We start from the raw sequence: 25,404 nt of genomic DNA on the forward strand, positions 1-25,404 counted from the left end.
TGACAGGGACTAGAAAGAGAGAGCAGATTTCTCCTGTTTTGGCTTCCTGTTAAATCCAGAATTCAAAATCCTGCTCCTCACATACAAGGTCTTAAATAATCAGGCCCCATCTTATCTTAATGACCTTGTAGTACCATATCACCCTATTAGAGCGCTTCGCTCTCGCTCTGCAGGCCTACTTGTTGTTCCTAGAGTATTTAAAAGTAGAATGGGAGGCAGAGCCTTCAGTTTTCAGGCCCCTCTTCTGTGGAACCAGCTTCCAGTTTGGATTCAGGAGACAGACACTATCTCTACTTTCAAGATTAGGCTTCAAACTTTCCTTTTTGCTAAAGCATATAGTTAGGGCTGGACCAGGTGACCCTGAATCCTCCCTTAGTTATGCTGCAATAGACGTAGGCTGCCGGGGATTCCCATGATGCATTGAGTTTTTCCTTTCCAGTCACCTTTCTCACTCACTATGTATTAATAGACCTCTCTGTGTTATGTGTAGGCTGTGTGCAGACAGGAATAGGACCCAAGGTGCAGACTCCGGAGACAGATGTGAACTCAAAACAGCTTTAATGTTAAACTCAAATATAACATAACTGGAAAAAATCAAAATAAACTTACACCGGAGGACTGACAGAACACACAGCTAGGTAAACAGTAGATCACGACCCAGACACAAAGAAACACAGGGCTCAAATACACAGAGGGAGCAATCAGGGAATGGGTAACAGGAGGGAAACACAGCTGGGGCAAATCAGGCCTAACGAGACAAGGGGAAGCAAAACCAGACACATTAACATCAGACATGGACTTTCAAAGTAAAACAGGAAACCCATAAAACAGACTGAACAAAAGACACAGACTCACATGCAGGCACTACAACAGAGGGAACAGAGACGTGGGACCAGGGCAGACACAGACACTGACTGGACACGGGGATATAGCAACTTAGGATACACAGAGACGCGAACTAGACAAGGGGATACAGCTGACAGGGGAGACAGAGCAACTAGAGAAGACAGAGACATAAACCATAAGACAGAACTCAAAGACTAGAAATAATAAATAATAAACTCAAAAACCTTGGGTCAACGACCCAGGCATCCTAACACTCTGCACTGAATCATATCTGTTGTTAACCTCTGTCTCTCTTCCACAGCATGTCTTTATCCTGTCTTCCTTCTCTCACCACAACCAATCACAGCAGATGGCCCCGCCCCTCCCTGAGCCTGGTTCTGCTGGAGGTTTCTTCCTGTTAAAAGGGAGTTTTTCCTTCCCACTGTCGCCAAAGTGCTTGCTCATAGGGGGTCATATGATTGTTGGGTCTCTACCCTACCTACAATATATTTATATAAAATCTAAATGTAATAAATATATTTATTTATTTTTTGAAACACAAAAATCTAATTTGTTAACAATGAATCTTGATCACTGTACTGATTAGATGAGCAGCAATGATGACAGAACAATAAATAAAACAGATTCCAGATCAGGTGGATTATTTCAGCAGTGAAAAGTCACAGATGCAGAGTTAATAACATATGCCATTAATCTGGGAAAATAAATAATTCTGTGACTTTATGTATTTTCTCATAGTGATCCCTTCATTTACAGTCATTGTAATGCTCAGACAGGATAATCAGTCATTCATTACCCAGGGCCAGTGCTGAAATATTCATATAAACCACGCTGACATGTCTATTGTTCGGGTTGATAAATACTGCAGCCGTATGAGGTCATCATTAGTGGACGGGGTGTTGTAACCCAGAGCCTTCCCTGTTAGCAACTCATCTCCATAAAAACCAATGTGTGCAAGATTTCTACATGACCCTTAAGCATTGATGTGAAAGGTCAGAGGTCAAATAAGCAGCCATTAGAGCCACTTCCTGGTTATCTGTCAGGATGCTTGCTCACACTGACCTCTCTTTGTCCTGGATTTCCTAATTAAGACGAGCTGCAGATGGCAAAGCGAGTGCAGCTATCTCCTATCATTGCAACATGTCAGTGGTCATTAAAACATGAATGGTATTTCAAAAGAAAATGTGACCCATGAATTATGCTAAAAGCCGCTGATTAACGTCTTTGTTTGCACATACGTGCCAGCGCTTTTGGCTTTGTCCCCTAACTGGAAAAGTGCCAGAATGATCAACCTCTGAGTTCATCTCCAGTGAGTAGCTGCAGCTCTGCAACAGCAACAAGCTCAGTGTTGTCACAGAAATTCTCTGTTAAGCAACCCAGGTGTACAATGATCTCACACACATATGGGATTGAAAAGAAAATGAGCAAACACTTAATACAGGTTTATAATTATACAAATATTTTATTTATACAAATCACAACAATAGTTGCTTCAAGGTGATTTATATTGCAAGGTAAAGACCCAATAATAACATAGAGAAGAGGGCAAAATAGATCTACAATATGCCAAACACAAGCACACAGGAATGATAAAATATGTTGCAACAAGGACAAAAGAAAGACTGAAGTTTGATACAGAGGGAGAAATCAGCGGAAGTGGAAACGCCGAGGGAATGACACCGGCAAAACGAATCAGAGTGTTGGAACGTGGAAACAGGTACGAGACACAGGAGACAGCTGTCACCAGCGTAGAACAAGTAAAGAAGCCAGACGCACACTGAAACACTGAACAAGCCCAGGAAATGAACCCAAACTACACTTAAACTCCTATCAGGATACCTATGGAGACAGACGGGAAAAGGACATGCTCAGAAAAGCAATAAGAACCTATACTATGATTTATTTTATTTTATTTTGAATAGAATCTAAAAATCTAAGAAATCCATCTAAACAAAACCACAAAGGTGTATGAAGCATCCATTTATTTTGGAGGACAAAAAGGACGCTATGTGTCCCCAAGCAGTAAAACATACACGTTTAGATTTTTGAGATCAACAACAGGATTGATCTGGATCCCCCGTTACGTTCATTCTGTATCCCCTGTGCACCAGTCAGGCTTTACATTATGAGCACCTGCTAAATATGTCGTTGGTCCCCTTCCTGCTGCCAAAACAGCCCTGACTCAAAGTCATTTGCTGTTGTGCTCCTCAAACCATCCCTGAACCATTTTAGCTTTGTGGTACATTGTGCTGTTAAAAGGGACCACAGCCATCAGATAATACTGTTTCATTGAAAGACTGTATATGATCTGCAGTGATGCTTAAGTAGGTGGTATGTGTCAAGGTAACATCCTCATGGATGGGAGAATCCAAGGTTTCCCAGCAGGAAGGGGTCATCCAGTTATTGGAAGGCTGGTGGTTCAATCCCTGGCCTCAACTTTCTGCATGCCAAATACAGTGGGGCAAAAAAGTATTTAGTCAGCCACCGATTGTGCAAGTTCCCCGACCTAAAATGATGACAGAGGTCAGTAATTTGCACCAGAGGTACACTTCAACTGTGAGAGACAGAATGTGAAAAAAAATCCATGAATCCACATGGTAGGATTTGTAAAGAATTTATTGGTAAATCAGGGTGGAAAATAAGTATTTGGTCAATAACAAAAATACAACTCAATACTTTGTAACATAACCTTTGTTGGCAATAACAGAGGTCAAACGTTTACTATAGGTCTTTACCAGGTTTGCACACACAGTAGCTGGTATTTTGGCCCATTCCTCCATGCAGATCTTCTCGAGAGCAGTGATGTTTTGGGGCTGTCGCCGAGCAACACGGACTTTCAACTCCCGCCACAGATTTTCTATGGGGTTGAGGTCTGGAGACTGGCTAGGCCACTCCAGGACTTTCAAATGCTTCTTACGGAGCCACTCCTTTGTTGCCCGGGCGGTGTGTTTTGGATCATTGTCATGTTGGAAGACCCAGCCTCGTTTCATCTTCAAAGTTCTCACTGATGGAAGGAGGTTTTGGCTCAAAATCTCACGATACATGGCCCCATTCATTCTGTCCTTAACACGGATCAGTCGTCCTGTCCCCTTGGCAGAAAAACAGCCCCATAGCATGATGTTTCCACCCCCATGCTTCACAGTAGGTATGGTGTTCTTGGGATGCAACTCAGTATTCTTCTTCCTCCAAACACGACGAGTTGAGTTTATACCAAAAAGTTCTACTTTGGTTTCATCTGACCACATGACATTCTCCCAATCCTCTGCTGTATCATCCATGTGCTCTCTGGCAAACTTCAGACGGGCCTGGACATGCACTGGCTTCAGCAGCGGAACACGTCTGGCACTGCGGGATTTGATTCCCTGCCGTTGTAGTGTGTTACTGATGGTGACCTTTGTTACTTTGGTCCCAGCTCTCTGCAGGTCATTCACCAGGTCCCCCCGTGTGGTTCTGGGATCTTTGCTCACCGTTCTCATGATCATTTTGACCCCACGGGATGAGATCTTGCGTGGAGCCCCAGATCGAGGGACATTATCAGTCTTCCATTTTCTGATGATTGCTCCCACAGTTGATTTTTTCACACCAAGCTGCTTGCCTATTGTAGATTCACTCTTCCCAGTCTGGTGCAGGTCTACAATACTTTTCCTGGTGTCCTTCGAAAGCTCTTTGGTCTTGGCCATGGCGGAGTTTGGAGTCTGACTGTTTGAGGCTGTGGACAGGTGTCTTTTATACAGATGATGAGTTCAAACAGGTGCCATTCATACAGGTAACGAGTGGGGGACAGAAAAGCTTCTTACAGAAGACGTTACAGGTCTGTGAGAGCCAGAGATTTTCCATGTTTGAGGTGACCAAATACTTATTTTCCACCCTGATTTACCAATAAATTCTTTACAAATCCTACCATGTGAATTCATGGATTTTTTTTTCACATTCTGTCTCTCACAGTTGAAGTGTACCTCTGGTGCAAATTACTGACCTCTGTCATCATTTTAAGTGGGGGAACTTGCACAATCGGTGGCTGACTAAATACTTTTTTGCCCCACTGTATCACTGGGCAGGATACTAACTCCAAGTTAATGTAGCCGTCGCAATATCATTGTGTGTGAATGTTAGCTAGAAAGCATTTTAGCATGAAAAAGAACTTCTGTAAGTTTCTATGAGGTGCTTTGAGTGCTCAGGTAGAAAAGCACTGTATCAGGAACATTTATCATAAATGTGGACTAGACTAGAAAAGTGCAAATGTCGGTCCGTGTTCTCCATACTGTCACCAGAGGTTCAAACATAATGGTACAAATATGCAGAGGTGGCAAAAGTACAGACATCCTGTACTCGAGTAGAAGTACAGATACTAGAGTTAAAAAACAATCCAGTAAAAGGCAAAGTACTGATTCAATTTCTTACTCAAGTAAAAGTAAAAAAGTACACGCTCTGAAATGCAAGAAAGTAAAATCTCTTTGGACGTTTCTAGCAGCTACTTTTGTGCAAAGCTCACTAAACCCTGTGCTTTAATAATGTAATAATAAAAAACATTAGAAGATGGGAATGCAAACCTTGGTCCAGCTCTTATTCTAAGTGTATTTTACTTAGTAAATTTATAAATACTTCATAAATAAATACTTAGTAAATTATAAATGTAATTCTGCTTGAATCAGAAGAAAATGAAGTAAAATAAAAGTGTCTCTATTTTCTGTTGCCTAGGGTGACTTTACCTCTAAACAGGAAAATGAGCGCAGTCACTGGGTGGGGTTCAGCAGGTGGGGGAACCCTAAAATCAGCTGTAGTGGCTCAGTAATTTCTACTGAGAGCTCCAGTAGATGTTGTTAGTGTGCAGGCTGTGATCAGCTGACCTGCAGCTGAATCCAACCAGATGTGAGCAGATGTTTCCTGAGCTGTCCTGACTGATTTCATCCTCCACACTGACAGCACGCTCTGTTGATGCTGTCTGTTTTATAGAGGGTTTAAAGTTTGTACGAAGGTGGAATCAGTCAGTGAATCTGTGCTACACTGTAGCTGTGACCATGAACCCACAGCCACTGTGCAGCAGTCACACTGTTCCTCACTTTAAACGATCACAGTACAAACTAACCTGTTTATCCTGCACTAACCTGCAGAGGAGTTTCATGTCTTTAAACAACAAAGTTAGTCTTTATTGCAGCAGGTTTCCCAAAATGTAAAACATGCACATGCACAGAAAAATGTGAGGACTTTTATTTGAGCTCTACATTTCTGTGTTGTGAAATAGCAGTGAGCAGTCCTTACCTTTAAATATCTCTGAGTGAAGTCACCTCTCATTCTTTTCTCCCACTGCGAAACACGGCAGCTGGAGCTTTAGCTAACAACACAAACCGTGTTTGCTGATGTTCGTTAGGAACATGACCTGCCACTTATTACTGATCATCATTACACAAGCAGGACTGCCTCTCATGTCTTACTCTTTAGGCTCAAGTCAGTCTGATGTATGAAGGCTTGCAGTGACAAAATAACAACTCATTAAATTCATTAAACTAAAGTCCTTTTGTAGAAAGTGCAGATATTTGTTTGAAAATGTAGGGAGCAATAGTAAAAAACTACTAAAGTAAATTACAGATACCAGAAAATGCTAACTTCCTACTTCTGTGAATAAGTCCCCTGTGAAAGGTAGAACAGCAGCACCTTAGAGGATGCTGCAGGTACACGGCCGCGCCATGCTAACGGTACTTAAAAAACATCAGGAGGTGTTTCAGTTTAGAAATAAACTTTTCTGATCCTCTAAACTCAGAATACTACCAGACCCTAGCTATAGCCCCAGCTATTCCCACAGTGATGCCACAGGTTTGTCTCTTTTTCTTATGAAGACGGGTTTGTGTTTTACTCTTTTCTAGATTTTCTTCTCTTTAATAATGTTGTAAAGAATTCACTGGTTCATTATTTCTCTATGTAAACACAATCTGTGTTCTGTTTTCCATCAGTGTTTAGTTCTGCTGTTCTTACCGTCTCGTATCCTGTGGTCATTTTCTGTCTTCCTGTTTTATTTTGATAGTCATTTGCTCTTTGTGTCCTGGTTTTAGTCATTCTCTGACTTTCTCATTTAGTTCAGCTGTGTCCACTTTGCCTTTATTGTTTTTCCTATTAGCCTTTTAGCTTTTTCCCCCCAGTCTGCCCACTGTGGGTCTTCATCTCTACACTCCACACAGTCTGCATACACAAATGAAGCCCCGGTTTAGATCACCCTGTTATTCCACCTTTTCTGAAAATTTGTAAAAACAGATTCATGAGTAAAAATGAGTAGGCTGTAGGCTTTGAATGACACTCTCGCTCCTGTAGGGCAGCCCATCTCAGACTGGTTCTTGGCTCTATGCAGACTGGAGCTGCAGTTGGAGTGCCTTTTTAAACCAGTGAATACTTTCCACAGACTTCAGTACATTTCAGTGTAGCATTCAGGCGTCCATAGCTGCTCTGCACATGAAGTGACCTGCAGTGGCACCGTGATTTTGAAAAGAGTTTACAATGGGAATGACCTAAAGAAAAGATGAATTGATCTTGGAGTATTCTCTGTGCAGCAGAGGGATTAGTCTCCATCTGGAGGGGCCTGTGGGGGGCGAGTCATGTTCAAAGACACCTGTGTTAATAAATCCTGCTTGATACTGCTGGGGGCCTCTTCCTCGACACATCACAATATCCCAAATGCCTGCCGACCGTCCTGTCAGAGCCCTGTTATTCTCTCTCTGAAAGGCCCTTACACTTTTCTTTGCCGCTGCACCAGTTTAGTCCTCGACATTAGGCACCAAACAATCAAAGATATCAGGACATGTAACGTGGTTGCTGACAGTCTTTACTCTGAGATGAATAGCTGCTCTCGCTGTAGACACAGACTGTTACAGACTGTTTGAGGCATTATTAAGATAAGATAAGATAAGATAAGATAACCTTTATTAGTCCCACACGTGGGAAATTTGTTTTGTCACAGCAGGAAGTGGACAGTGCAAAAGTTATGACGCAAAAATTAGAATACAATAAGAATAAATACAGTACACAACTGTACAGAATAGAATAAAATAATATACTATATACAGTAGAATAAAATAGAATAAAAATATACAATAAGATAAAAATAGAATACGAATGCTATATACAACTGAGTAAAAATACAACGATGCCAGAAAAGATTATTGCACTTAGTGTTATTGCACATGTGTGGATGTGTGTGTTTGTTCAGTTAAAGTCTTTGTTGTGGAGTCTGACAGCAGTGGGGAGGAAAGACCTGCGAAATCTCTCCGTCCCACACCGTGGGTGCCGCAGTCTCCCACTGAAGGAGCTGCTCAGTGCTGTCACAGTCTGCTGCATGGGGTGGGAGACGTTGTCCAACAGGGATGATTAGCTGGACTAGCTCGCAGTGAACTTGAACAGGACCTTCACCCTGTCATTCTAAACATTCTGGCACCAACTACTATGTCAAAGTCACTTAGACATTCCATATACTGGGTTGTTGTCCTGTAAGTGTGAGCATGGGAACCAGTGAGAAGAAGAATCCTGGTCTGGATCCTGGCTGGGGTCAGTCAGTGTGCAGGTTGCATGTTCTCTGTGAGCCTGCGTGGTTTTCCTCACACAGTCCAAAGACACAAATATGTACACAAATAGTAAACGGTGTGCAAGTGTGCAAACCCTTGACATTATTTGAGGTGGGGAAAGAAAAGTCAAGTAAATTCCTCTTTAATTGAATAATTCCTCTCGTTGTCTCTCTTGCTGCCTGCAGCCTAAACAAACGAACAACTCATCACCAGATGTTGTGCTCCAGACCCACAACACCACCACTCGTCTCACACTTCCTGGTAGATGACATGGAGATAGCGTTTAAGCAACGATCGCTTTGTCTCTTAAGATTGGAATTATACAGCTTAGAAAATAAATGACTTTATTTTTAACTTTTGCTTTTTATGGTTTTGAACCAGCCCTGTGCTGATGTTGGAGTGTTACCACAAACTGTTGTGGTTACATGTGGTTCAATTGTTAAAGAAAACGGTGACTGTGAAGGAAGTGAAAAGCTGCTCAGGAGAGTATCGTATCGTTTAGGATGGGTATCGTTTAGGTTTTATCCGATACCGGTGCCAAATCGGTACTTTTGAAACGGTGCCGGTGCTCAAACGGTGCTCAAACCGGTGCTTAAAGACTGGAGAACACAAAATTGGTCCAAAAACCTCTCATGTTCAGCTGGTTTTTTGTAAAAAGATAACAATGTTAGCCTTTCCTGCAGCTATGGGGCATATATGGTATCACTCTTGGCTGGAAGCAGTGCTTAATCAATGGGAAAAACACAAACTTTGTCCAAAAACCTCTCATGTTCAGCTGTTTCCCACTTTTTCTTTGGTCATTTTAGCCTTTTTGGCCAGGGTGAAGGTAGTATCTGCCATCAAACAAGGAGACAGCCGCATGTAGCTATGATGATGTTTGCTAGTTCACCTTACATGCATTAATGTAATAACATGGTTAGCCTACTCAACGTAAATTACACACGAACATTAAGCTACTCACGCAGAGAAGAACGGCTGCTGCTGCATCATCATCCTCATCATTCCTGCTACACTGGCAGGGCTGGGGGCCAGGACTCTCCTCTTCGTGTTTTTGGGGGATATTGCTAACTCCGGGTCCGATAACTGGCAACCCACGCACAGTAGATGTGCTCGGTGTGAGGTCTCGCAGCAAGCTATCAAATACGGCGCATTTCTGGGCTTTTAAAAAACCCCGCTATGCGTCGCCAGGTGTTTCATCGGATTTGAGGTGTTACTTCCTTTGACAGTATCACAGTATCAGCTTAAAGCGCTTGTTGCTGCTGAGTTTGCATATTTTGCTGTGAAGTACAGCCAGACTTTTGACCGCTTCGCCTTGGACATTTTTAATCTGTAGCTCTGCTCTAAAAGAACGTACGTACCTGGACCCGCCTACTATTCTCGGAAACGTAAAATTATTGGCTAGAAGTGTATCACAGCTCAGGAAAAAAAAGCACTGAAATAAAGCACCGAAATGTGCGCTGCTTTTCGGTCTGGTTACTACCGTTTATGTCAGAACCGGTGCTATCATGGCACCGGACACCGGTACCCATCCCTACCCTCAGCAAACCAACACTGCAAAGACACGAAACACTGTGTTTGCTTAAAAAGTGAAAGGTGAAAAACCATCTTCTCAGATTTTTCCTCCCCAACTCCTGAGACGAGCAGCAGATTTTCAGACAGCACACAGAGTGCATACCAGCACATGAACACCAACAACCAAAAGTGGTCAAACCATAGTTTGACTCTCTTCTGTTTCCCCTCACTGAGCCTGCTGCTGAGGTTTCTACCTCTTAACCGTTTTTTCCTCCCGCTCTTGCCGAATGCTCGCTCATTATTTCTTTCTTTGTTTTTCCGACATATGTATAGACGTCTGCACTTCGCCATCAAGGCTAAAATCAAGTTATACTTCAAACTACCATTTAGCCAAAAGAAAATTGGTTACTGGGATGCTGGATAGTGTTCAGGATGAATGAAGAAATAACTAATAAGTCTAATAATGTGAAGAAATCTAAAGCCGAGCAGCTGTAGGCTTTAAGTTGACATGTAGTCCAGAACATGTATCCGTGTGAGGATGGCCCAGCGTGGTCTGAAGGCACACCAGCAGTCCACTCACTATCCTGCCACCTGTGAAGCAGCTGGAACCGAGAGCACCAAAGCAGCTCTTTCATTATCATTTGGTGATTTAACATGAAACAGTCAAATGTTCTTCAGCAATAAGCATTGCAGACACTTCCAGACAGCCACTGCTTGGTCTTTGCTGGGTTAAATCAGCCCAGCACACTCTGTTCGTTATCTCCAGCACCACCTTTGAAAACGTCCCTCCCTCAGAGAGGAGTGGTGCTGTGGCCACAGTTGGCCTTTGTGGCTTAATCATCAAATAGAAATAATATCAGTTACATAGGTGTGTGGAACCCCCGCCCGAGGCTTTGATAGGTGAGAGCGTCTGCTTCGCTGACACCAGACCGGAGCTCAGGGGAATTCTCACCAAACCTCCCACCTAGCGCGTCGCACTTCCACATACCCTGCAGTACAGGAGGACCGAGCCTGAGGAGAGGAGCATGAATATTTGCAGGAGAAAACGGGGAGAAAAGGGGAAGGGAGTGGATGAAGTATATGGAAATGTGTGAAGAACAGGCGTGAGACTGTGCTGCGGCTCCCCTATTGTTTTCTCATTAGTGAATTGTATAAGTGACTCCGGATTCAAGCTGTTTCTGTGCAAAGCACGCACCATCAGTATGCAAGGCCGATAGAGAAAAGCAGCTTAGTGCTTATTACTGCAATGACACCTAGCAGGTGAGTTTTGAATATGCATAAAATGAATATCACACATTTCCAGCTTTAATGTTCTCATTTGCTCCAGAGTTCAACAGGCAGTCACGTTTTGCAGACTTGTGAAATCCAACTCAAACCTGTTGTAGACGGGCTTTACCAGATACTTCAGCCTGAGGGTCAGAGTATAACGGGAGGCACACATCATGCTTCTTTTTATAGACACTGTATACATTTATACATCCCGTTTTCAAAAGTTGGCTCTGTGTAACTGTAAAAGTAAAAACAGAAAGTCTGTGTTTCTGATGTTTGCTGTTTTTATTGACAGTGTCTGAACCTTTTTGGATTTGGGGTACGATCACTTTCATTCATGATCAAAGTCTTTGACAGTGAGTACTGGTACATTATCCGGTTGTTCAGTCTGACGTCACTAGCCGTATCTGGGTCTAAACTCCGCTGCAGGTCCATATATCAAACGATCACTATGGCATTACTGAGAGTTTAAAAACTGTCTAAAGTCTTTCATCTTTAATAAAATGATCAGCGTTCTGCTCTACCAGGTGTAACAATTGAGTTTAACATCCAGGCATCCATGAAAACGGAATTTATGACATTTAACGGAGTTAGAAGTTAGCAGGGAGTTAGCTCACTAGCTTCTATCTAAATACAATATAGCATGTCCTGACTGCGGGGTTTTGGAAACAAATTAAAACGTACAGCTCTGTTATCACTTCCAACATAAATGAAGACAGAAAACTAAACAGCAGTGACGTTTGTAGGGTTACTGAAGTTGGGCTAGCTGGTATATAATGATGTGCTACGTGACCGCTAGCGACACAGCTATGTTAGCATAATATAAACAAGCTAACTTTTTTTCCACTCGATAAAAGTTACCGTGAGTGTTCTCGGTGGTCAGGAACAAATGTAATCGCATGGCAGGATGCTGTAAAAGGACCAAACTTCAGCCAGGAGAACAACTGAGATAATCCATCCACAATACGAGGTTAGTCATTCATATACTGCTGCATGATCACTGACTGTTTTAGGAGCTTTTTGAGATCAAATAGAAGAAAATACATAACATTAAACATGTTAACAACACAAAAGCCATATTAAACGCAGACTACTTTAGGCCCGGAAGTAGGTGCTGATCAAACACTGACCACATTAAAAATCAAAAGATACAAACAAATTGATTTAAAACAAAGAAAACAGAAACAACAGGAAAAGAATCAACTCATCTTCCTGATAAATGCCATATACACCTCTAATATAATATTTGTCACAGTGTGTCACAGGATTAAAAACATTTGTTTAAAATATGTTTGATCTCAAGTTTGTAAGTGTAGTTTTCATCATAACTGTGCAAACAGCCTGTGTTTTATATTAAAGTCAAGCATAGATACAACAAACTAATTCTGCTTTTCCTGATTTTGTTTGCTCATCATTCAGTATCCAAGTTATTCTTGTGTTCTTTTCAGGTTTGTGCCATTTGGTCCATAACTAACTCTCTCATACCTTCTATGGCGTGAAACATGTGCTGCCATCAATATTTGCTAAATGAGTCTGTTTTAGGTGATTTAACACCTCCAGCCTTTCTGTTGTCACTGCCTGAGTGTAAAGCTCTGGTGTTGTGTGTGTGTGTGTGTGTGTGTGTGTGTGTGTGTGTGTGTGTGTGTGTGTGTGTGTGTGTGTGTGTGTGTGTGTGTGTCCTTCTGTACTCTGCATATCTGTTTGAAGCTTTCTGTCCATTGCACATCTGTTGGGGTGGCTGCAGCTCAGGAGGTCGAGCAGCTCATCTACTAATCAGAAGGTCGGTGGTTTGATCCCCAGCAGGCACGATATTATCCCCACAGTCTGATGCAGCCATATGAATGTTTGTGAAAGCACTTAAGGTTTAAAAAAGTGCTCGTATGAATGGGTGAATAAGTCATGTTGTATAAAGGGCTTTCAGTGCTCAGGGAGCATATATGAATCAGTGCGTGTACCATCTGTTAAACAACCTGGGACGTGCAGACCTGTTTGTACAAACCAAAACAGAAAACCACAAAGTCCAGTACAAACAAGCCCACTGCAGGTATGAAGCACCACACGGTCTGTTCTGTGCTCAGGCTGTTCTGCACTCTTAAGGTAGAACTTTATTTATTAAGTAAACCGCTGGGAGCACAGATGATGTAACAAAGGACACAAGGAGACATGAACTGTATATACACAGAAGAGTGACTGAGGCAAAGTGGTGACAGTACATCTAGTATTTGTATTTGTATTCTATTTTTATCTTATTGTATATTTATTTTATTTTATTCTACTGTATATAGTATTTTATTTTATTCTATTCTGTACAGTTGTGTACTGTATTTATTCTTATTGTATTCTAATTTTTGCCTCATAACTTTTGCACTGTCCACTTCCTGCTGTGACAAAACAAATTTCCCACGTGTGGGACTAATAAAGGTTATCTTATCTTATCTTATCTTAAGACATGGTATCAGAGACGAGTGACTGTCATAATAAAGCAGGAAGTAACAAGAAAGAGGAACATTTAGCACGAGTGGTGTGTGATACTGCAGTCCAAATAAAAACTACAATGGAACAAAGATAACACAGAATCCAAAACATAACTACAACTAACTACATAAATATCTCTGGATCAACCAGCCTGCATGGCTCGTTTACAGTTTGTCTGAGTTATCGCTGAATATTTGAATAAACAAATTTAAAAAGCACCACAGCCTAATGAATGTACCGTATTTTTCGGCCTATAAGGCGCAATCAAACTTTACTCAGCTCATTCTTCTTGCTTCCTCCTCTTCCGTGCCATTGATTCATTAATGTTGAATTCTCTGCAGCTGCTCTATTCTCATGTTGTTGCAGTATATTAATGACTAACCTCGTATTGTGGATGGATTATCTCAGTTGTTCTCCTGACTGAAGTTTGGTCTGTTTACAGCATCCTGCCATGTGATTGCATTTGTCTCTAACCATCAGGAACCCTCAGGTGAACTTTTATCGAGTGGAAAAAATTTAGCGTTCATCCTCCAGCTTCACTGTGTTTATGTTATGCTAACATAGCTGTGTAGCTAGCGATCGCGTAGCACATCAGTATATACCAGCTAGTCCAACTTCAGTAACCCAAAAACGTCACTGCTGTTTAGTTTTCTGTCTTCATTTATGCTGGAAGTGATAGCAGAGCTGTACGTTTTAATTGTTTCAGAAATCTCTCAGTCAGAACATGCTACATCATGTTTAGGTGGAAGCTAGCGAGCTAACTTCCTGTTAACTTCTAACTCTGTTAAATTTAATAAATTCTGTTTTTATGGATTTTTAACTCTCAGTGATGCTGCAGTGTTCGTTTGACTTTGGGACCTGAAGCAGACGGAGTTTTGGACCCAGATTACTCAGCGAGGCTCCTGACCAGTGTTGCCCAACTTAGCGACTTTGTCGCTATATTTAGCGAGTTTTCAGACCCCTTAGCAACTTTTTTTAGAAAAACAGTTGCTAAGGGGTCTGAAAACTCGTGAAAGCGCGTATCGCTTTTACTCTCAAAAAGCAACGGGTGCTGTAACGCAGTCAGTTCTTCTTTTACTCTTATGCTGTTTTGTGGATCACAAGGTTTAAAACTACTTATAAACACACACACAAAGTAACTCCACCAGAGCGCCTATTTCGGGTCACTTTTGCCGGTCCAAGCCCGGGTAAAGGAGCAGGGTTGGAATTGTGACATTAAAAAAAACAATAATTGCCAAAAGAAATTGAATTTGTAGTTCTAAATAAACTCTAAATGCATTTAGGACGTTTTTACTCACTTTATGTCTCTTCCACGATGTTATTTCTCTCTCCAACAACGTAGGTTACAATTAGATTAGCATGACCAATTATGCAAATTAGGCGATGATGTCATTTAGCGACTTCTAGCGACTTTTAGGACAACCAATAGCGATTTTCCTTACTGAGGTGTTGGCAACACTGCTCCTGACTACGGTAACCGTAATGCTCCGACAAGCTATCAAGCGGTGCGGCTTCGTAGCTTTCCAAAGTAGTACTAAAACATTTTTTGACAGATTTTTGAGCGCCGTGTAGCACATAAAATCGGTTCAAGGTCAGTAAGCACAACTGGAATTCATACATAAGACGCACGGTTGATATTTGAGAAAATTAAAGGATTTTAAGTGTGCCTTATAGTATGGAAAATATGGCACTAATCTAATAATCATCATATGCACAGAGTGGAGGGTACATGTTGTGTATGTTCCAATAAGAACAATGACGGTGTACATTCAGCGGTCATGGGCACCTTGGCTTCCTTTTTCCTCGTCCTACACTTTAGGTGAAAAAAACAAATTACTGTCATGCACAGAGTCACTTCAGTCCACATCTTATAAGAATGTAAAAATGTCCCAGTGATTAACATCAACAGCCAGACAGGCAGTTTTTTTCAGCCGCATCAGGCTATCGTTCCCTTGTTTGTTGCTCTCTTCTGCTTCCATCATTCGAATCCATCCTCCTTCATCTTTGTCTGTCCCGTGAGAGAGCTTGTTGTTTACCATGTAAGAGAGAAATCATATTTGGGGGCTTATAGCTGAGGCCGAGTGCTCCCCGAGGAGGAGCCTATTACAACAGTAAGAGTGGATTAATTAGAGAGCGTCTCTGCAGAGCCGAGCCGAGAGTCTTGCTCGGTCAAAGGGGAGGCATTAATCGCTTCTCTTCACACAGGTAACAGGCTCGGCCCCGAGGGCCCCGGCGACCCAGCCAATTAATAGGGCCGGAGGTACAAGCCCACCCCACTTTATCGCTTTTTGCCCTCAAGACATTTTATGAAGAAAGGGGGAGTGCATTGGAGAGTTTTTATTTCACCTTTATTAGAGCTGGGCTTTAAAGCTGCACAAGGAGACTTTTACAGTGTGTTAAACAATTTGATGTGCCAACACACACACACACACACGAATCAGGTACTGATTCAGACAGAGGAAAAAAGCTGCCTTATATGGGGATGAGTCCAATGACGAGCTGCTAAGTTGATAAATCAGCTCACAGAATGATAGCTTGAAATGATTTTAATTATTCCTGAGATTTACTCTTTGTTTGTGTCATTCTCTGTGAAATATAAATCTGTTTAAATGAGAGAAGTCTCAGCACTGAGCTCTGAACGCTGCTGAATGAGGGACAGTGATGTCGCAGCAGACTGTTGTACCTCTCACGTGTTGTGCCGTCATGTCCTCCTGTCTCTGTAATGTTTACCATCCATGTGTGTAGAATCAAAAAAGGCCAAAAAACTAAAAGAAACTAAAACACACAGACGAGGTAAATATTGATATTAAAGTTAGAATATTAGCCTATGTAATCGAGTAATTATCCTCACAAACAGATATGCCACACCGCCCCGTCTCTCTTCACCTTTCTCTTTGTCTCTGAGGTAAAATCAATGTCAGTGTCCACTCGGTGCACGTTTGTAGAGCCGAATGTGATGGAAGCTGTTGACAGACTATAATTCCACCGCTAAAATATGAACACGTATTTTCTTTTATTTATATTGATCTTGTGGCACTGACAGAACACGGATCAAACAGAAAAAGCTGAAGTCATCAGTAGTGGAAGTTTTTCACGACGGTCCCCTTGGAAAGGTTTAGACTTGCTCTAAAACTTCACACACAAACAATGCCAACACTTCCCTGGAAGTCTGGTAATGAAGACCTTTGTGGGGTACACCTGACTATGACGATACAAGTTTTCTGTCCTTTTTCCACTAATGCAGACCTTTGTAGTGCTAACATTTAGCATGCACTTCCTTGCCAAATTTTCACTCCCTCCTCCATCTCCTCCTGTGTTTCTTCCTCTCTCCTTCTCTTTCTCTCATGACTTTCATTAAAGACTGCAGAGGCTCCTGCTGAGAGCAGCACAGGCAGGCGGAGAGACAGGCAGAACAGAGCGACCGTGGGTTAGCTGCATAGATCTGACGCCAGTTTCAACTCTTCATGCCAGTAATCTATAAAGAGTAGCAGACAGGGTGAAAGAAGGAGGAAGGTAGGGATGTGTGTGTGTGACTGGGGACTGCTGGAGGAATGAGGCCGTGGGATGAAGAGAAGTGTTTCCATATGGTGATGAAAAGCACGGATACCTGGATAAGTGCCACTAATCTGTGGCTGAGAGGTGCAGCATTTTTAGATGTTAATAATGGTGGCATGCACAGAGCCAGAGCTGCTGGCAGCAGCCAGGAGGGGAGGCCCCTCGTACTCCATCAGGTCTGAAGTGATGCAGACACTTGCTCAGCCACTATTGAACTGGCCAGTTGTGTTGTTCAGTTTAACGGCACATACTATGTGGGTGCAACACTGGTGAATGACTGTGATCATAAAATACACACAGAACAGCAAGAATTACAACAAAAATGAAATGAAAACAACCAAAAAGTAAAATCAATTCTGTGACCGAGCGTTCAAATACACCTGGAGAAATGTCTTTATGGTTAGCATGTCTTACCTAGCCTCCTGTTAGACTCACGTATGGTATAAATGTGAAAATCCTGCGTGACTTTCTTCACCAGTTATCACATTCACAGGCTTGTATTTTTAGTAAATGCACCTATAGTACTGCATCAACAATCCTACATTGCCTCGATCTTGGGGTAATTAGGACAACTCGAGTGTTGTCCAAAGCTCCAGTAAAAGCTATGATGTCAGTGTGTGTCATCTAAAATTCAACAGTGATGAACATACAAACAGGAACTGTAGCTGAGCTCAGCAGAGATTCCTGAGTGTGGAGAACTAATCTGAGCAAATAAAGGGTTAAAGTCAAAGCATGGTGGCTGAATCAGACGGGTGTCAGGTCTGAAGAGCAGAACTGAGGATGTAAGGAGCTGCAGACACATGTGGACAAGATGATAAACTTACATGTTCCTATTTTTACAATAATTATTTAGATATCAGGTATTCTGTTGTTTGTTGCACCCTTTGTTTTTTATTAGGTTGCCAAATAAATTATAATAATTATTTGGTTTTCTATTTATATGTCTGCATCTCGCTTGCTTGTCAGGCATTGTATTGGTAGCACTGGGATATCAGTGAGGTCAGTGTGTAATGAGATGGTAATCACTGAACCAGCATGCTGTTGAAGCATAAACAAGAAGCACCAGTCTAATTTGATGCTTCAGTCAAAAGAAAATGAACCTAAAAATGACTAATTAGATCTATTCAGTTTTCTTTATACAGCATCAACTCTCAACTATAGTTGCCTCAAAGCACTTAAAGTTATAGACCCTACAATAATAGATACAGAGAAAAACCCAACAATCATATGAGCCCTATGAGCAGCACTTTGGTCACAGTGGGAAGGAAAAACTCCCGTTTAACAGGAAGAAACCTCCGGCAGAACCAGGCTCAGGGAGGGGCGGAGCCATCTGCTGCGACCAGGTGGGAGTGAGAGTGAGGTCGGGGCCAGGTTTCACAATGAGCTCACCCGAAACCCTGGCTAATTGTGACCTACACCCATTTTCACACCTTGGCTCATGTGATTAGGTAGAGGATCATTAGGGGTCCATTGTCCCTCTGTGGGGGGAAACTCCCACTAGGTTTAAATCTGGGACTCTCCACCATTTGACCCTAGAACTGAAGAAGCTTCCCGGGTGAGAGGTGAAACGTCTTCAAGCGACTTAAAGAAGTCCAGATGCTTTTCTTTGCAAGCTCCTTAGACTACGATGACCTGGATGACTGAGAACCTTCACAGACAAATGTCATGTTTATTCACTTCATTTATGCAGAAACATAATGAATACCTCCCTTGCACCACAATAAGGAAACATGCTTACCAACACCCTGTCAGACTTCCAGGAAGCTTTATGCTGTAGTTTCATTTGCATCCATACGACGTAATGATTGGCCCACATGTTTCTCTCTTCAGCTGGTGATTGGCAGTGACATGAGTGTAGCATTAGACACGTCTGTCTATAAAAACAAGTGCATGTTAAAAAAGTTTCTTTCTGAAAAAATGAAACCTGGGTCCCTTCTTTGTTCCAGTGGGCTTCAACAAAAGATGACAAAATTTAAGCGAGCAAAATTTTCTTTTCTTGAAATTGAAATTTGCAGACAGAGCAAACAAACAAAGGGCTGAATGCTCAAACAGGTAAACATAGATAAAGACAATAAATAAAAATACAAAAAATGTATTAAAGTCTGTTCTTTGGAAAAGTGTTGAACAAATTTAGAGAAAGCAGGAGTAATCCAGTGTTTTTGTTTCTTTTTGGTGCTACAGGAGCTTGTTTAGAAAGTAAGAGAAGGGAGATACAGATAATCACCTGCAATATTAATGTCTAAATGTCAGTAACCTGGTGAACTGAACACGGGATCACACAGCAATAAGAGAAGATCGCACAAACTTAGCAGCCGTCCCAAAAGTAACAGCCACTGAAAGATCAGAAAACCAGTCAGTCACCAGTTTGGATTTCAAGGTGCCTCTGGTCTACCCAAAGCTCTGCTGTGGTGTGACCTGCAGCCAGCTCAGCCGACAGTCTGTGCAAGTCTGTCTGTGTGGTAAATAGCACAGAGTTCATCTGTGGGTCTGTTTGTGGAGACTACAGTGTAGCTGCATTATTAGTAGTTACATTTCTCGAGATGTGGATATCATGTTAGTACAGAGTTTACATACATATATTTACCACAGAAGTATAATTCCACTGTCATGTAAGCAGATTTTATGTTGTTGTGTTTCTACTCCTTCAGTTCTAATTTACAGCATTTCTCTTTTGCAGCAAACCTAAAAACGGATGGATGGCAGTAGCATGTATCTGGTTGCCCGTTTGGAAAAGAAATAGTAAAACCTTCTAAAAGACTTGCATCAGATGTGGCCTACTTCACATAGTGAATCATATAAGGCTGATATGATTTACTCATGAAAGTGGCCACTTTGTCATCACTTTCATATTTTGTTTCAGTAAGTATCCAAAACATACAAGTTTCATTTATATCATTTTTCAAGGGATCTTATATCTGTTTTCACTCTTGTGTGCTTTTCATACAAGCTTCACACAAGACAGATACAAACTTTATAAAATTTATATATATCTTTTCCATAAGGGTGGACAGTCTCTGCCTAAAGTTAGTTTTCCTAAACTAGTCAGTTTGGCAGCTCAACTGATCCAGAACAAGCAGCAAAATACTGACATGTATGTGTAGTACTACATCAAAGTGAATGGAGCTCTGCAATCTAATGTTTGATATGAAAGTGTTGGGAAAATCTCAGTCTAGGGTATCAGCAAACCCCCTTAAACATCATCATATTAACCCTCAGCTGCCCAGATTTGTGTCCCCGGGAATTTCTTCTGCCTTGAGCCAAATGGCTCATTCAAACAGAATAGCAGCCCTTGATCAAAGCACAGCCACATAACACTGGCCAAAATATTCTGTTACATGCTGACCCACACACTGATTAACAAACACTTTCCCTCTTCAAAAGTCCTTTCAGCACATGTCAGGGTGATGACTCATGAAACAGAATACACAGTGGAAGCCCCGCTCTGATCTTATGCCTTTAGGAACTTACTGTTAGGCCCGGAACGTCGTAATTCCAGGCTACAGGGTCACAGGAACCTCTCACAGGAACACCGGCTAATATGGCTTAATGTTATATTCAATAGTACACAGCCGTGGAACTGAAATAACTCAGGCAACACTTATGGAATGAGTGATTACTGATGGTACTAATATGTATTAAAGTGGTAAATATAGTGTCTGTGTGTATGTGTTAGTCCCCATAGGGAAATAGTTCCTCTGCATTTAACCCATTCACCCAGTGAAGCAGTGGGCAGCCACCAGTGCAGCGCCTGGGGAGCAGTGTGTAGGGACGATACCTTGCTCAGGGGTACCTCAGGGTAGCCGTTCAGTGGAGTCGAACCCCCGACCTTCCGATCATGGAGCCACCACTCTACCTACTGAGCTATCCCTGCCCAATATAACTTCACATGTGCTGTATTTACTAAAGAGGATATCCAGTCTAAAAACAGACAGTACAGTACTTTATCCAAAGTGTTTTATGTGAGACTAAAAAGCTTTTGATGCACTGACATTTACTGAAAATGTCCCTAAAATGGAGAAAAATATATCAGTTTAAAGAATTCAGTGATTCATTTTCAATGGTTTTAACTATGCATTTAATTTAAATATGCATAATTTATGCACATGCACTGATATTGAAAGAAAATTACATGACTTTTTCTGTTTGTCTCATGTGCTCATCATTACTGAAACCTAACTGCTCCGCGGTGCAGTCTACTTGTCACAAAACCAGGTCACTATCAATTGGACTCATGATGACTTTAGCCTCGAGATTAGCCTGACTTTCCTCTCAAACAAAGAGGGGCAGCTGTCAGTTTGGCTGATGGTAAAGTGTGACCAGAACAAAGTCAATCAGTTGGCTGAGGGAGGTAAGGGTGGATAGAGAGATCGCTGATAGGGAGGCTATAGGTTTGGGCATCGTTGTGTCCTCCTTGTTTATTTACTTGTTATTGTACTGGTTGTGTATCAGGTGGTGTTGATGCGGCGTGGCTGCCAGGACCTGACCGCTGAGCGAGGACGTCAGTTAGTGGCCACTGACAGCAACAGATAAGAGCTCGGAGGGACAGAAAGACAGACGAGAGGATGGACTTTGACCTTCCCCCTATCTGTTTAAACCCCCCTACTTGTTTCCGAAAAACAACACAAAGTGATTGGTGATTTACTCGGGGTCTGTGCCCTGAATGCTTCACGTGCAGGAAGCAGTGGCCTGATGTAAGATCAAGCTGTGATCTTTGTCCTTCACAAAACAGACACAAGGCAGCGTATGAAAAAGTAGACACGTTGTGACGACGAGACCACGAAATGTGACAAGTCTGCAGACGGGTCAGAAAGTCTTTATAAGACTCACACCAAAGTCTGAGTGTCTCAGGATTGCATGCATGTTAAACTAAAGAAACAAACAGACTAACCACTGCTACATTACGTACAGTGAGAGTGTTGTAGTGGATTTTTTCATTTATCAGACAGAAAATTGAAACCTTATTTTGACCTCTAACAGCAGAGTTTGTTCCACCACACTGACTTTAGTCGTTGTCTCCTCAGTGTTGATATATCAAATCACCAAAGTTAGTGACTGAGTGACTTCTTCCTGATCCAAACCTTTTCATTACAGCACTGCTTAGTTTCAGGGTTTGGGTGCAGTTTAGCCACATACCAAACAAGGACAGTTATACTAAATTTATTCAGCTCACATATCCTTTATGTGTTTTGATCTTATAGTTCCTATGTTATAAGATTTGGGTTCTTTAAAGATGAGAATTTCAGATAAATGAGGAGATCTTACTCCAAACCCAAAAGACAATGTTTTCCTTTAACAGCCATGCTATGATATGGAATATTGCCCCAAGAACAACAAGGAGACCTGTGTAATTCCCCATATATCGAGCGCTGCAACAGATGTGTGATCTCTGCAGTAGATGTTAACCAGGGAAACTGCTCCAAGCGTGATCCTGACACTCTTCCAGAGTCTTGGCCCTACTTACTAGAAGCCTGGTGGGCTTAGGCTCCTAATGAAATCCAGCCTGATACAAGTGTCACCATGGAATTCAGTGAAGTGGAGACCAAGGAGGCTGGTTTCATCTTCTGCCAAGCTCAGCAGCCAAGCAGTACCAAGTCAGCAGAACTCGTCAGACACTGTAGGCCTGTCCAAACCCACTGCTGGTTCTCCAGTGTGTGTGTGTGTGTGTGTGTGTTCCTGTCTAGCTATCTTTGTGAGGACCAAAATCTGCATTCTACTGTACTTGTGAGAACCAAAAGTCACTTGTCTGGACACACAAACCGGTCCTCACAAATTTGAAGGCATTTAAAGGCATTTTTGAGGCACGTGTTTTTAGTGTCAGTGGTACAATTAGGTTATGGTCAGCATGTGTATCCCTGCACTTTGTCCCACAGTCACTCTGTGGTACTAGGTGGTATGTCTGAACATCCTCCATCCATCACCTTAATAGTGTAAGCTCCCCAATATTTATGCAGGGATTAACGCTTTTTAATATGCTAACAGTTAGGAAGACTGATTATGATGAAGCGTGTTAATATCTCCATGAATAACCTAGAATGAGGAAAAGCCGGGACACTTACCGGCTGACAGAAATGTACATGGTGATGTGTACTCATACATAAATTCAGCAAAGACTGAGGGAAAAAGTTCAGTTTATTACAGACTTGGTTTGTGGACTCTAATTCCTCTAATCAGATTCCGAGTTGTCTTTGTTCTGCGTTTTCAAACCTAAAATGCAGATGATTTTCCATGCTGTGTGTGTGCAGCCAGAGCAACATTCCCAGCCTTTCCCCACCTCCCGTCCTCACTCCAGAGCCTCTTAATAAAGCATCAGTTAAAAAGTGAATGGATCAATTAGGCAATTTATCCGGCTAATCTTTGGCAGGGCCCACCTTTTTGATGCCACCAACAAAGCGAGCGAAAACATTGTTAATGCATCCAAAAAATAAAAGGGTTTGCTTCTGCCTCTCGTTCCCAGATGATTTGGAATAATTTGCTTCTCATTCAGGAGATGGAAGGCAGCCGGGGCTCTCCAGCACTGGCAGTCGGCATGAAAGCACTTCGCCACCAACTTTCCCCCAATATCTCCTCACTGGAATCAGCTAAATGGCTATTAGGCCAGCACCTCCTGCCAAAACGCTCTCCATATTCACAAAGAAGAAGAGGTGTTAGTTTGGATGGGGTCTTAGTGTGACAGCTGTGTGTGTTTGGTTTGGCAACTGCATTCTGTGTGTGTGTGTAGTGCATTAGGATGTAATATCAGGGGTCTTTGGGGAGGTGTGCCACACACGCTTCAAAATGTAACACAAGAAGAAAACACGTTTTACTGTAATATTGGTATAATATTTATATGTTTCACTTAGAGGAGGGAGCAACACTTATCCTGAGAGACGACATCAGTGCTTTAAATGCTGTCTGTGAGCTACCCACAACATGTGTGTGATGTTCATGGACTGTATGTAAATAATACATGCAGCCATCACAATGTCAGCCATTGTTGTCTGGTATTTTGGCCTTGTAGAGACCAGAGTGTGCTGAGTTAGGGAACCTAATTATCAAGGAGTGCACACGAAAGCAGCAAAAATAATTTCAGTGGTCTATTTTCACTTTGTCATTGTGGGGGACTGTGTGTCTCCATACAGGTAAAAACATTATTGAATCCATTTCTGGAGTAAGGCTGTAACATGACATATTGCAGGGCTTCACCTCACAACATAAAGCACCTTGAAGTTAGTGTTGTTGTGATTTGGTGCCATAGAAATAAAACTGAATTGAAGTGAACTGAGAAGGACACATGAATCTAGAAAACGAGGCCTTTGGGTGTTAAGTTGTATTTCTTGTGCTCTTTAAAAGGATGATTTTGATTTTATAAAATGTCCAGGAGGCAAGTGAACTGTGCTCTATTCCTACTACACCGACTCTGTAACCCCAAGGAAAAAGAATTTTATATGTTAACAGTGATTATCTTATGAGTCATGAGCCGTTTCTGCGTAAGTAGCTTGTTGGACGGTGAGTTCACTTAACAAGCTGGCAGTAAAAATGCAAAGAGCCTGTTGAGCACAAAAAACTCTGGATTCTAAGGTAATTTTTTCAGACATAATTATCATAAATTTCTAAACCCTGTGACAGTCTGTGTGAGTGCACCAGTGTCCCTTTGTGCCAATATGTGGGCTTGGACAGCTCCCATGTGAATGCATACAGTGTGTATATTAGCCTTACGGCTGTGCAGGTATCCACACGTTTTCTTTAATGGAGTTACTCACAGCCTCTTCCTTGTAGTCGCTTTCTTGCTATTTCAAAGCAGATGTAGGGGTGGGATGGAGGGGTCGGTTGGGTCATTGGTTTGGGTACAGACAAAGCCAGATCAGCGCTTTCCAGACAGCATGTTCCTCTTTATGCACAATGAGGTTTGGCTGTCTGCAGGGCTACATGCTTTGGCAACAGCAGCAATACTGGTGGCCTACAGCAAGGAGAAGTATGCTTCCTGCCACCTTGGCACTATAAACATGCACACAGACACCAGGTGGTGTACTGTATGTGTCTATGGTTTCTGATAATACTTTAAGTGCAAGCTAGAGTCAAGCGAAACTCAAGTAGCTGCCAGTATGAATGAATGAAACCCATGTGTTAGAGGGTAGTGCATCTACTATCAGTGGCAACATTAAGACGTTCTAAACCCTGATTGTCTGAGGTCTAAATCTGGGAGGTCCAAGGAGGCATGAGT

Source organism: Maylandia zebra, linkage group LG19 (assembly GCF_041146795.1).
Source record: "Maylandia zebra isolate NMK-2024a linkage group LG19, Mzebra_GT3a, whole genome shotgun sequence".
Taxonomy (NCBI): domain Eukaryota; kingdom Metazoa; phylum Chordata; class Actinopteri; order Cichliformes; family Cichlidae; genus Maylandia; species Maylandia zebra.